This window comes from Protomyctophum bolini (assembly GCF_963924005.1).
Source record: "Protomyctophum bolini genome assembly, chromosome: 1".
NCBI classification, from domain to species: domain Eukaryota; kingdom Metazoa; phylum Chordata; class Actinopteri; order Myctophiformes; family Myctophidae; genus Protomyctophum; species Protomyctophum bolini.
The window spans coordinates 13363574-13376795 of NC_137862.1; the positions used below are offsets into that span (position 1 = coordinate 13363574).

General features: G+C 46.3%; 1 long non-coding RNA gene across 1 annotated transcript in view; it reads left to right on the forward strand.

Moving 5' to 3' along the window:
- LOC308321737 overlaps positions 1-12740 on the forward strand; it is a 49861-nt gene extending 37121 nt beyond the window's left edge. The window contains exon 3 of the long non-coding RNA XR_013964665.1: positions 12617-12740. This is a non-coding gene — a long non-coding RNA (uncharacterized lncRNA). The remainder of the gene's footprint in view (positions 1-12616) is intronic.
- The last annotated feature ends 482 nt before the right edge of the window (positions 12741-13222 follow it).

The following is a 13222-nucleotide window of genomic DNA, read 5'->3' on the forward strand; positions in this document are numbered from 1 at the left end:
AATGGAAACAGATAAAATAGACATATAGACGGAGTGGTTTTCAACCAGTGGCCCGGGGACCACAAGTGGTCCCCATGCAGCAGAGTGTAAAATGTTATATTTGACACTCTCAAGAGTTAAATTATTGTTAAACATCTGCATTACTTAACGTGCAAGAAGTCTACCCAATTGGATAATGTAGAATAATTGTTATTTTGAAGTTTGCATGTTGGAATTGTGGACATAATCTTCAACGATAACAAAATGTTCTGTATACATTTTGGGTCTGAGATGCTAAATCTCATCAAATGGTGGTCCGTGTGGCTCAAATGCAGAATAAATAAATAAATGGACCTTGATATGAAAAAGGTTGAAAACCACTGACAAGGGAGTGAAAGAGACAGACAGACAGACACAGAGAGAGCGTGCTGTGGCCGTCCATGACACAGAGAAGCAGCGGCGAAGCATTTTCAGAGCCGTTCTGGAACACAAAAGGGTAATTGTTTTAGCCCAGATGTTGCTTTCGCACAACAAGCAGGATACAATGTTCCTACTGAGCTGATGAGCCCAATCAGTGAAATGATTAAAAATTGATTTTGTCCCTGTAATTACAGTATGTAAACTACTTAGCCGGGATTGCAAAGGAAGTGATTTTCTAATTACGTATATACTCTGGTGTCTAATGATTGGTTTTTTGAAGTAATGAAGAGAGGGTCCTAACGACTCCACTGTGTTCTGTTGTTGAGGATGTAGAGAAGGAGAGGATGGAGGGATGAGACAGACCCAAAGAGAGAGAGAGAGAGAGAGAGAGAGACAGAGAGAGAGACTCATCACTATAGGGCAAGGCAGCAGGCAGCAGACAAAGGGGATGAAATTGAATTTTGGCCAGCCGGTGCTATAGCGGCGCGCTAACACGGGGCCCTGTGTTAGTTAGCATGGGATCTGGATGGCTAATGGCGGCTGTGACTTCTCATGGGGGGGTCACTCACCAGGCCTCGAACCAGCCCGGCAGTCTGGCCCCTGCAATTAAAACCTCAGGGGCCGAGGGGATTCAGGACATCACACATGCATATGACAATTATAATTATGCACTCGCACATTTTGTGCACGCGTGCGTGCGCGCACACACACACACACACACACACACGCTCGTGCACGCACACACACACACACACACACACACACACACACACACACACACACACACACACACATACACGCACATATATAAACATATATGCGCACGTGTGTGTGTGTGTGTGTGTGTGTGTGTGTGTGTGTGTGTGTGTGGGTGTGATTGTGCTACTGAGCTCAGTAGCATAAAACATGTAGCAGAAGCTGCCTTTTGTGCATGCCCCAGAACACATGGCCTTAGACCCCTTACTTAGCACAAGTAAGAAATGTGCTCATCCCTTTGAAAGCGCCTCTCTCTTCCCTTCTCTGCTCTCCTTCCACACGTCCAGTATGTGAACGTACATGTGGTGAACTCTGCATTGGTGTATATACATTACAGTATGCAGTGTTATGGGACAGTCAACACACAGACACACAGACAGTCATTCTGTCAGATGGACATTAGAGAGGTGAACTTAGAGGGTCAACAGGAACCAAAAACATAGTATAATACATCAAAACATAAAAAGTCATGAATCTTACCTAAGCTTAAGAAGCTAACTGTGGAATATCTATCTAAGCAACACAATGCAATGAATTATACATTACAGCTGAACACCCCATCTTTGGTTTGTAATTATTATGAATCATTATTAACTAATTGCTAATTAATTATTAGTGTGATTAATTATCTAATAATGATAATAATAATGATAATAATTATACGGTATTATTGTGTATTGTTGTTGTTGTTGTAGCTGTTGTTTCATTTCCATTGTCCTGAACATGGAGATTTAATGGGGTAAGCAATAAGCATCTCATCACAGAACTGTTAGTGGTTCTTTAAGTTCTTTCTGAACATTAATAAGTGACAGAAAGCTAGATTAAGAAAACTGGAATGCGGCTAGAGAGAGAGAGAGATAGAGAGAGGAAGAAAGAAAGAAATGGGGGAAAAAAGCCTAGACAAAGCTTTGAAATGCTGCCAGTATCACCAACTGCACTCCTCTGACACAGTTGATTGTAAGAGAAGCCGATAGCACAGCCGACATGGTCCTTTAATAATTCATTTAGTTAGGCTATGATCTATCATTTTGTACCTTTTGACATGCGATATTGAAATTTAATATTGCATCAATACAAATGATGTATTGCCAGACGTCAGGAGAAAGGATGTGGATTGCAGAGGGATCTCAGCAAACGTCTCCTTATTCCTCCCTCTCTCTCTCTCTCTCTCTCTCTCTCTCTCTCTCTCTCTCTCTCTCTCTCTCTTTCACCTGTTCAAAGCAGCATTGTACTCCAGAAAGGCATGAGAGAAACATCCGTCTTTCTTTTTTCTCCCCCTCACTAACTCTCAGCTTTGATATGTGTGTTTAAAGAAAAGAAAAAACCCAGACAACTTAAAAATCCAAAGTGGTGTCGAGAGGAGGAGGGGAGAGGGAGAGAGACCCAGAGAGAGAGCGAGTGGAGAGAGTGAGGTTTAGTGGAAGAGAGAGAGTAGCGGAGGGAACATGACAGCAGTGGCTGAGGGAGACATCACGCGTTGTCGAGATCTTTGACACAACTCTTCGCTGCGCTGAAATCCCACTGGCAACACATACACGGGCTACGAGGAGAGAGCGATGAGGTGGAGGAACCAAAGGCTGTCAGCGGAGCCTGGCTCCCAGATGGCTCCTTCTTATTCCCCATCACTGGCTTGGCCCTGTGTGGCGGGCGGGGAACACACCAACACACACACACAATGCTATATCTGGCGCCCGGTGACGATCCTACGCCACTAAAGCGGTATATCGGTACCACCGAAAGAATGAACTGATCCCAGAACAGGGGCGCATCTGAGTCATAAGGGGATGGCAATTGCCACCCACTAGTCTTCACATTTAACCTCAAATTATGTTATTTTATTCATGCACATTAATCTAATGTCATTGCATGTTTTTATTTACTTTTATTGTATGCAACCATTCATTTATTAGCCACTTTCAACGTGACATCCCGATTTTGGGATTTATAGTGACAATATAGTGACAATAGTTGATCTACAACATGGTCTCAACGTGAGGCTTAATGCCTATTTTTGCCAACCCTATTTATTTCTGAAATGACACATCTGATCCAGATACCATGGGGGAACTGTATTCCTGTTAGACGTGCTGAGCGAAAACTGGCTGAAAATAAAAACTTGCTCGCCGAGAATGATGCCTTAGACAGAGACTTAAGAAAATACATTTTATTTTCAATTTCTAGATGCTCATGGAGTGCTCAACGTGAGGTTAGAACTAGCAAACGTCTTCATCAGTGCTATATGAGTAAATCACAGACATATAGGGCTCTGGGTCAGCTCAGGTGCTGAGGATTACCACTCATAATAATGGGTCATCTCTCAAGAGTGTTGTCCAGCTACTTTACCCCCGAAACAGTGTGATAATAACCTAATTCCTCGTTCAGTAACTGTAATGACACTGGTATCTGTGTCAGCTGACGCTTAATGTCTGCTAAGAAGTGCTGTTGGCAGTGAAAGTGGTACCACTCTCTGCCAAACCAGAGTTTCCCCGAGTCTTTTTCTATAGAATAGCCTCACTTAGTAGTGAGTAGTTGCTAGACAATACTTGCTTCTGCCGTGTGGCATCATTGAAATGTTTCCGCTCCATATATTTCTGTAACAAGAGGGATCTTTGGCCGCGTTTTTCTCTGAATTGAGGCTCAGATTGAGGTGATTATACAGAACGTCGATGTTAGGATCTCAATAAAAACAAAAAAACGTACTATTTTATCACTATATTAGCGCTTGTCTTAGCCGCCCCGGAAATGGCAGATTACTTCTTCCGGTTCGCAGGTCGACTTTCCTGGTGTTTCAATGTGAAGACTCTGTGCGGGGGGATTGAAAATATTCAATATTTTTTAAGATTTGTTCCCAAAATCCTCAAATATAGCAGCATGGAACTAAGACAGAAGCAACAGTGACACGTGCACTCACAAGCTTGTGCACACAGACACACACAGTTGAGTACACATACAGTAGACCCACTTACTGTAGGGCAGTTATGAGTAAGCGCATAAGCACACAGACAAGAGATCGTGTGTATGATGCAGTGTGAAGATGCTGAAGCATGTATCTCTCTCACACACACACACACACACACACGCACACACACACACACACACACACACACACACACACACACACACACACACACACACACACACACACACACACACACACCTGCCATAAGCGATTGGCTCCAACACCTTTGGGATAGACATAAAGAGAGATGCTCACTGAGCAGCCTGCATTCATCAATGACTTTATGTATCTCACAAACAAAGCGCTTAACACTGAACCGTTTGGAAAACATTGTCTGTTATACAAAAAAGGTGTTATTTAAGCTGTTTATCGCAGTTTTGCAAATATACATAGAATGCAAATTAAATAAAAAATAATAACCGAACAGATTAGCGCCCATGTCTTCAACATTTCCACGGGTGCTGACCTTTTAGGGAGTCCTTGTAAAGCCCTGAATATCTAGGAAGTCTGCCATGCAAGGAGGCTGTCCTGGTATGCTCACAACGAGGCAGGGAGGGAGGGACTGAGAGAGAGAGTGAGTGAGAGGGAGGGATGAGAAGAGAGAGAGATAGAAAGCTAGAGCGAGAGACAGAGAGACACTATTCCCCCCTGCCCCTGCCTGCCTTATGTCACAGAGTTATTATTTTACCTGCCAAGGACCCTGACCTGGTCTCTGCACTGTCTGTCTCACACTCTACGTCTGTCTTCCTGTCACTCTCTCTGTCTGTCTCTCTCTTTGGCTCAGCTATTCTCTTCCTCCCTCCCTCCCTCCCTTCCCCATGCCCTCCATCCAATCCTCCCCCCGCGTCGTGCATGCCCTCCCGCCAGGGGGTTGCGTTCTGTGGGTCAACACCTTGGCATGTGGGGGCGTCGAGGGCCAGGCGACCTTTGTCTGTCATTGTGTGTAACACACCTCACACCTCACCTGGGGAGATGTGGAAGGAGCTTAGGGCTTTACACCTGCCACCGGCTTTACTGTCTTAACGCTGGAGAGATTGGCACGAGGCGTGCTTTATTCTGCTCGGCCAAACACAGGGGAGAGTAACTGGCACTGTTATGTGCATGTAGAATTCAAGCATTCTTCCATTTGAACCACTGTGAGTGCATGCATTGTTTATTATTTTTTTATATGAATGGCCCCAGTGGGAATCAATCCCCTTATCCCAACATGTCAGTGTTGGTATACCATGGCGGACCCAACGAGGCTCCACAAATCCATTTTGAAAAGCATGTGAGAACTGCGCGCCACATGTAAACATTCCTTCTCTAAGCGGACTTCGCTGTTCTGGATTGTGATTTGTGCCGTGGTGGCGTGAGGCCGGCACGAGAGATACATCAAGCGCACCTTGAGCGAAAGAACGAACGAACGAATGGAAGGGAAGGAGGTGGAAATGAAATACCCAAATGTTGCCTCTGCTGCTCTGCCGGCACTTGATTGAGTTCAGTCGGGATGGAAGTGTCTCACCCAGGGCTAGTTGTTAGTGAAGCATCCTCTGTCTTCTACCATCCACGCTGTCTGTCTGCCACGGGGGCTAACTGGTGAGCGCCGGGTGCGTTCGTTTGACGGATGCTCGCTTGCCTCCTGTGTTTTGTGGGGGATGGACCGCTGACACGTTTCATATTTCAACGGCAAGGTCTGAGGAAAAAATGAAGATTGATGTGGAAAAAAGCATAGCCCCCCCCCCCCCCCCCCCCTAGCCTCTCATCCCATCCCGCGCACATGCATTATCATTTACACATATGTGACACATTGTGTGCGCCGGGCCTATATCTATATATACATATGCATGGGCATGAACCGAGCACACACACACACACACACACACACACGCACGCACGCACACACACACATCCACGAGGGGGGGGGGGGGGGGGGGGCTTCCGTCGTTATTAGAGCCATGTGATATAATTGCATTTGATCTCCAAATAAACAGGGAATCAGTCCATCTCCTTGGTGGAGACGACGATGGCAGACGTGATGGACGAGCAGCATTAGCGGCGGGGACAACATTAGATTTGCTCAAAATTATTGATCTTTTGTTTGCGAGCCAAGTCGGCGATAAATAACGGCATGGGCGCGCGAGCGAGAGATGTGACTCATTATCGCCGTGCCAACCAACCCGACAGACCCCTGTCAAAACAGCCCCCCCACCACACCGCCTCCACCCCCCCCCCCCCCAATCCTCGCAGTGTCGTTCTCCCGTTCCTTTCATCTCCATCACTGCAGAGCGTTTTAATCTGTTTTTAATCCTTCCCCTCTTCTCCTCCTCCTTTAACGCCAGACCTCACCATAGTCCTATCAGATTCCCTTCAAATTATAATCCCACTGATAACCCTGTAATATTACATATCACACGCACGCGCGTGCGCGCGCGCACACACACACACACACACACACACACACACACACACACACACACACACACACACACACACACACACACACACACAAATGCACATGCGCGCACATCCAAATACGTATACAGCTCAGACACACGTTTAGTGTCTTGTGCAGTGTGTTATTCCTTTTTACCTTCTTAGTGGGGAAAAAATCCTTTTATCACACAATGGGTAATTTATATCCATTACCAGCGTTTTCAATCCTTTTCAGCACGGCTGTCACTGCCGTTGGCACACTCTGATTAATGTGATCTAATAATAGTCTGCCATTATATTTCCTTTAGTAAAACATGTACCAACATCCTATTCAGATCCACCAAATTCATTGCCCCTTAAAATACTTTTTCTCCCTTCCCTGTTTTGGGTTGAAAGACAAGATTGCCCTTTCCTCCCAAGAGATGTTTATTTGCGCGCGTGCCGTGCATGCGTTCGTGCATGCGTGCATGTGAGGGTGGTGGGTGATAATGTTGGTGGGTGTGATCATGTGTGATGCTTCCCTTATTTTAAGAGCCTAACTTGTGAAGCAGACGAATGCAGACGAGTGGTGCTGAAATGCAAGGTGTGTGTGTGTGTGTGTGTGTGTGTGTGGTTCTGTGGTTGTGCTCTCTGTGTAATTTGGGTGCATTTTAAAGCCTCCTCGCGCAGCAACACGTAACACAATCCGGCCCGTTGTTGACTGCATACAGTACGATATATTGGATCCCTGTGTCCTGATACAGTGGGGTTCCCACCCAGCCAGCCTGTCTCCTGATACAGTGGGGTTCCCACCCAGCCAGCCTGTCTCCTGATACAGTGGGGTTCCCACCCAGCCAGGCTTATAGCTCTTCAGTTAGCACCTCACCGTGGCTTTCTTCTTTACAAACGTACCGCTGTAAGCCAATATCTGAACGTAAGACACGGTGCAACCATACTGTAGCGCTCAGATAACCAGATCAATGCACCGCTATCGCGAGACCGTGATCGCATCTGCGCTGTCGGACAGAAAGCTTTATCTCCATATAGTCAACCTTTTATGTTGTTGGTTTTTTGGGGTAAAGAACATAGTGACTCACAAGCAGATCTACAAGCTCATTGTGAGCTTGTAGATTTCACTGATAATGATAATATTACTGTATGCTGTTTGTGCTGCTGAGATTGAGACGACGGACCATTTATTTCAAAGTTACTACTTTCTATGCCTGTATATGGTGAAATGAGACGGAGTCAAAGTGAGAGGGTAGGGCATTGTTTGTATAATTCACTCAATTTACAGTATTTACCTCAATTTATTGAAATGTTGTTTGCGAATATATATATACCGTATATACAAGCATATGTACTATACTTTAATTTAATTTCCCTGCCTAAGAAGGCCTTCTGCTGAATGATAATCTTAAAACCTAAAAATAAGAGCCGACCGACCAGAAGTGTGAGACGAGATGAGATGAGATCTAGAGCAGGTAATGGTTGGAACAGGTGACTGAGGAGGAAGAGGGATAGGAAGGATGCTGGCTCCCCATGGAATGTGCACGGATTAGTGTGTGTGTTTGTGTTTGTGTTTGTGTCTATGTTTGTGTGTGTGCGTGTGTTTGTGTGTGCGTGTGTTTGTGTGCCTGCGTGTGTTTGTGTGCGTGCGTGTGTGCACGCATGGGGGTGGTCCGAAAGTGGGCTCTGTTCCTCCTAGCCGGACAGCCTGAGCCAGTCTGCCACTCGTGGGGCACGTTTCAGACGGGGCGGTGCCAGCTCTCTCTCTCTCTCTCTCTCTCTCTCTCGCTCTCTCTCTCACACACACACACACACACACACACACACACACACACACACACACACACACACACACACACACACACACACACACAGTCCTGGCTCCCTCTCCCAAAAAGGGTTAACCCTTACTGGGTTCTTAGACTTGTATCCAGAATGAACAGGTGGTCCCACAAAACATGGGCATCAATTTCCTCATGACTTATCCGTGTGTGTGTGTGTGTGTGTGTGTGTGTGTGTGTGTGTGTGTGTGTGTGTGTGTGTGTGTGTGTGTGTGTGTGTGTGTGTGTGTGTGTGTGTGTGTGTGTGTGTGTGTGTGTGTGTGTGTGTGTGTGTGTGTGTGTGTGTGTGTGTGTGTGTGTGTGCGCGTGTGAGAAGGTACCTCTGTTGCATTTGAATCCCCTCGCCTTATTTTGTGGTTTCAACGTAAAACATGTAAATGTCTATATGGTGTGTGCGTGTCCACACGCGCACACGCACATGTCATGCACGCTGCAGGGGTGGAGACCGGAGAGGTACAGTGAAGTAGCACGTGCGCATCGATCCGTCTGTGCACGTGTTTGTGTGAGTGTGTGTGTGTGTGTCAGAGGCCCTTGGTTTTGTTTATGAGCAGTGTGGTGGTGGGCTCGTGCACGGAGCAGCTCGTGGAGGGTCCCACCGCTGTGTGAAATTGACTTCAGATGGCCGCTGTGACTCCAACAATATCACATCCCTCATTGGTGGAAAAAGTATACTCACATACTGTATATAAAAGCATCAATTACTGCTATATAGGAATACTCTGTTACAAGTAAACGTCCGGGATTCAAAACGCAAAGTACAAAAGCAAATTGGTATAAAAATGTACATAAAGTACCAAAAGTAAAAGTACTCATTATGCAGAATGTCCCATTTAATGTTTCAAATGTATAATAACCTTTTGATAATAGCAGATCTACAAGCTCACAATGCGTCGTGATGAACCTGTAGATGGTTCAAATGGCCAATCTACAAGTTCTGTAATAATAATGATCTAAATCTACAAAATAACTAGTAACTAATGTTTTCAAATAAATGTGGTGAGGTGAAAGTACAATATTTGGATGTAAAAGTATTGGAAGTATACTCGACTACAAATACCTAAAAATTGTACTTAAGTATATATACTGTATGTACTTAGTTCCTTTCCACCACTGCCCTTTGGCAAGGGCCATGTGAGATGGATGTGTATTTACTTGTCCGCATGTGTCTGTGTCTGTGTATGTGCACGCGCGTTTGTGTGTGTTTGTGTGTGTCTGTGTGTGTGTGTGTGTGTGTGTGTGGCACCTGACCCCCCGAGTCAAACCACACTCAAACTCCAAACGCACAGCTGTCAACACTTTACATTAAAAAAAGAAACACTGGTTTTGTTCTCCCTCTCTCCTCTCATTCCTCCATGCACTGTGTCAAAAAAACATTCAGCATGCATGGGCCCATTTGGTTACTTTTTTTACACTCTCAGAGTTGCAAATGGATACATTAACAACAGTGTGACGTTTAAGGTGTGTCCTGGAGGTTTATCCTGTCCAGGTGTTAGTCCGACCTTCCAATAATCCGACACCCGTATAATTCCGACTATATAATAATAACTCTAACATATAGGGTAGTCGGATACATAAATATGGGGTGTCAGATTATTGGGTCGCTGTTTTAGCCATATTTAACTATTTTTAAAAACATTTTGAAATAATTCAACTTGCTGATCTCCACCGACATATTGTTTATAGCTTGTAGATCGGCTATTTTAAGATATATATATTTCAAAATTGTGAAATATGGCAAAAAGAGTGTATAGGGATAAGAGGTAGGCTAAGACGGCGCGCAAGATAGGACCCTTGGTGTATTGGACGGAAAACAGGGTCCAAGTGCAGTCGCACCTCAGGGCCGTTACATAGAAGAGGGTTTAAGTGGTTTTAACTTTTTTTCCCCCCCCGTTTCTCAAGTTTCTCCGTCCAGGATCCTTCCATTAAAGATAACGTGTATTGAACCACATCACTTTACCTCCCTTTACCCACCTTCCTGTCTCCACTGTTCCTTTCCCAGCAGAACAAACATCCAAGATAAAAAGACGCTCTGAAGCAAACGCCGTTGCTCCAGATCAGAGCGTGAGCTTAGCTTTCTTTTCTTTTTTTCCTTCCTTTTTTATGCATTCAGGTAAAAATACGTATCTGAAAGCGAGCAAAAAACAAACAAACAAAGCCCAACTGAAATCCAGTGACAACAATACGCAATATACAATCCTCTGTGTTCATTTCACTCTGGTTACAAATGTAACCATATGTACCCAGAATGAGTCCATTAAGGTTACATTTGTAAACTCTCAAGGTTAAAAAAGAATGAATCAACCCTGAGGATTTTATCGTGTGCGATTTAAGAAAACAAACCAGGTTTGTCCAGGTCCAGGTTTCCCCCTAGAGGCATACGTACAACTTGCTTGGTTGAAGTACAGACCTGAAGGTCGTCCTAGTAAGAGTTACAAGGCTCATGCATCCCAACATATCATCTACTGTAGTCCACTCAGCACACAATGGTTAGACCGCCGAGGCCTTTGATAACTGCTGCTTTTCATGTCTGCAAACACTCCACGTTCAACACTGGCTTCTCTTTATTTATTCTTTTTTTTCCCCCTCCGCACATGTGAAATGGACGTTTAGGAAAATATGAGTAAGTAAGCAAAAGGGAGAGGGAGAAGGGGGGAAAGAGAGAGAGAGAGAGAGAGTGAGAGAGAGCAGGGCAGAACAGAGCTGAACAGATAAACATAACAGGAGAACGGGAGAAAGAACATTTCTCTCTGAGTCAGCGTATTTAGTAAAGTCTGATTAAACGAGGTGGGGAGCCGCTGGGGGTAGTAAATAACAGAAGTGTCAAAATGTTGCTTAATGACCTGGATATCTACTGCTTGATATATGTAGCCCCGTATCTAGCGTGAAGCTTTATTGTGTTGCCTTAATGCACAGGGGGAGCTCAGATGTTTAAAGCAATGAACTGCGCGCTGAGAGTGAGTTTGCAACACAGTCTCACTGCAGGTTCGATTGTTGTTGATTGGGGTCGATATTACGCTGCGTCGATGCTTTGTTTGAAGTGCGGCTCATAATGCCTTCTACGAAACCATGACCAAATCATGAATTGTGATTTTGCGCCATTGAGAAGACAACGTGCACAAAATGCTATCGTTTTTGGAATGCTTGATTTCCGACGCAGTCACATTGTTAAAGGGGAATTCCATGCAAGGAATTGCATGTGAGGTCACTGCAGCACTGCATGTGAGGTCACTGCAGCGCTGCATGTGAGGTCACTGCAGCGCTGCATGTGAGGTCACTGCAGCGCTGCATGTGAGGTCACTGCAGCGCTGCATGTGAGGTCACTGCAGCGCTGCATGTGAGGTCACTGCAGCGCTGCATGTGAGGTTACTGCAGCGCTGCATGTGAGGTCACTGCAGCGCTGCATGTGAGGTTACTGCAGCGCTGCATGTGAGGTTACTGCAGCGCTGCAGTAACCTCACATGCAGCGCTGCATGTGAGGTTATTGCAGCGCTGCATGTGAGGTTATTGCAGCGCTGCATGTGAGGTCACTGCAGCGCTGCATGTGAGGTCACTGCAGCGCTGCATGTGAGGTCACTGCAGCGCTGCATGTGAGGTTATTACTGCAGCGCTGCATGTGAGGTTATTACTGCAGCGCTGCATGTGAGGTCACTGCAGCGCTGCATGTGAGGTTACTGCAGCGCTGCATGTGAGGTCACTACAGTGCTGCATGTGAGGTCACTGCAGCGCTGCATGTGAGGTTATTGCAGCGCTGCATGTGAGGTCACTGCAGCGCTGCATGTGAGGTTACTGCAGCGCTGCATGTGAGGTTATTGCAGCGCTGCATGTGAGGTCACTGCAGCGCTGCATGTGAGGTTATTACTGCAGCGCTGCATGTGAGGTTACTGCAGCGCTGCATGTGAGGTCACTGCAGCGCTGCATGTGAGGTCACTGCAGCGCTGCATGTGAGGTCACTGCAGCGCTGCATGTGAGGTTATTGCAGCGCTGCATGTGAGGTTATTGCAGCGCTGCAGTCAGCGGTGGAAGGAAGCTAGGGGACTTATATGTTCCCATCCTCTCTACCACTACCCCCCCCCCCCCCCCTACACCCCCCCCCCCCTTCCCCATTCCGAATGGGGGAAGCCCCTCCCGAGGAAGGGGAGGGGGGGAGGAGGGGTGGTGGAAGGGTGAACGAGCGAACGGCTGTGAGCTCAGCATTTTTTTGTCCTGATCCTCTCTCTCTCTCTCTCTCTCTCTCTGTGTGTGTCTCTCTCCCTCCCAGGGCCCTGATCAGCGCAGACCAGAGCAGAGCAGTGCTTGCGGCTGTGAGGCACACTTACGGAGCTAAGCTACACGTCACACGGTCTACCAGACCTCCCCCCACCCACCCACCCACTGTCTGAGGTGACTCAGGGCTTTTTTACACAGTTGAGGACGGGGAGGACGAAATGAAGGGTGGGTGGGTTAGTGGGTATAGTGGATGTTGTTATGGGCTGCATTTGGATTGGAAAAATGTTGATGGTCGTTGGTGGATGTCGATGGTTGTAATAGTGGGGCATGATGCTAAGAACTTTGTGTCATGCACTGAAGGTGAAGAGGGTAATGAGGAGAGGGAGAGAGAGAGAGAGAGAGAGAGAGAGAGAGAGAGAGAGAATTGTAATGAGCCCATACAGCAGGTTGCATTTATCCTCACGCTGATGCAATCCACATGGGGTGATGGTGATCGTCGTCATGACGCTGATTATGATAATGACCCGTACGGGCATTTGCACTTGGGCATTCAGGCACGTGCGGACACACAGACGCACGCACGCACACAAATGCGCGTGCGCACACATGCACACACACACCCTCACAATCACACACACACACACACACACACACACAC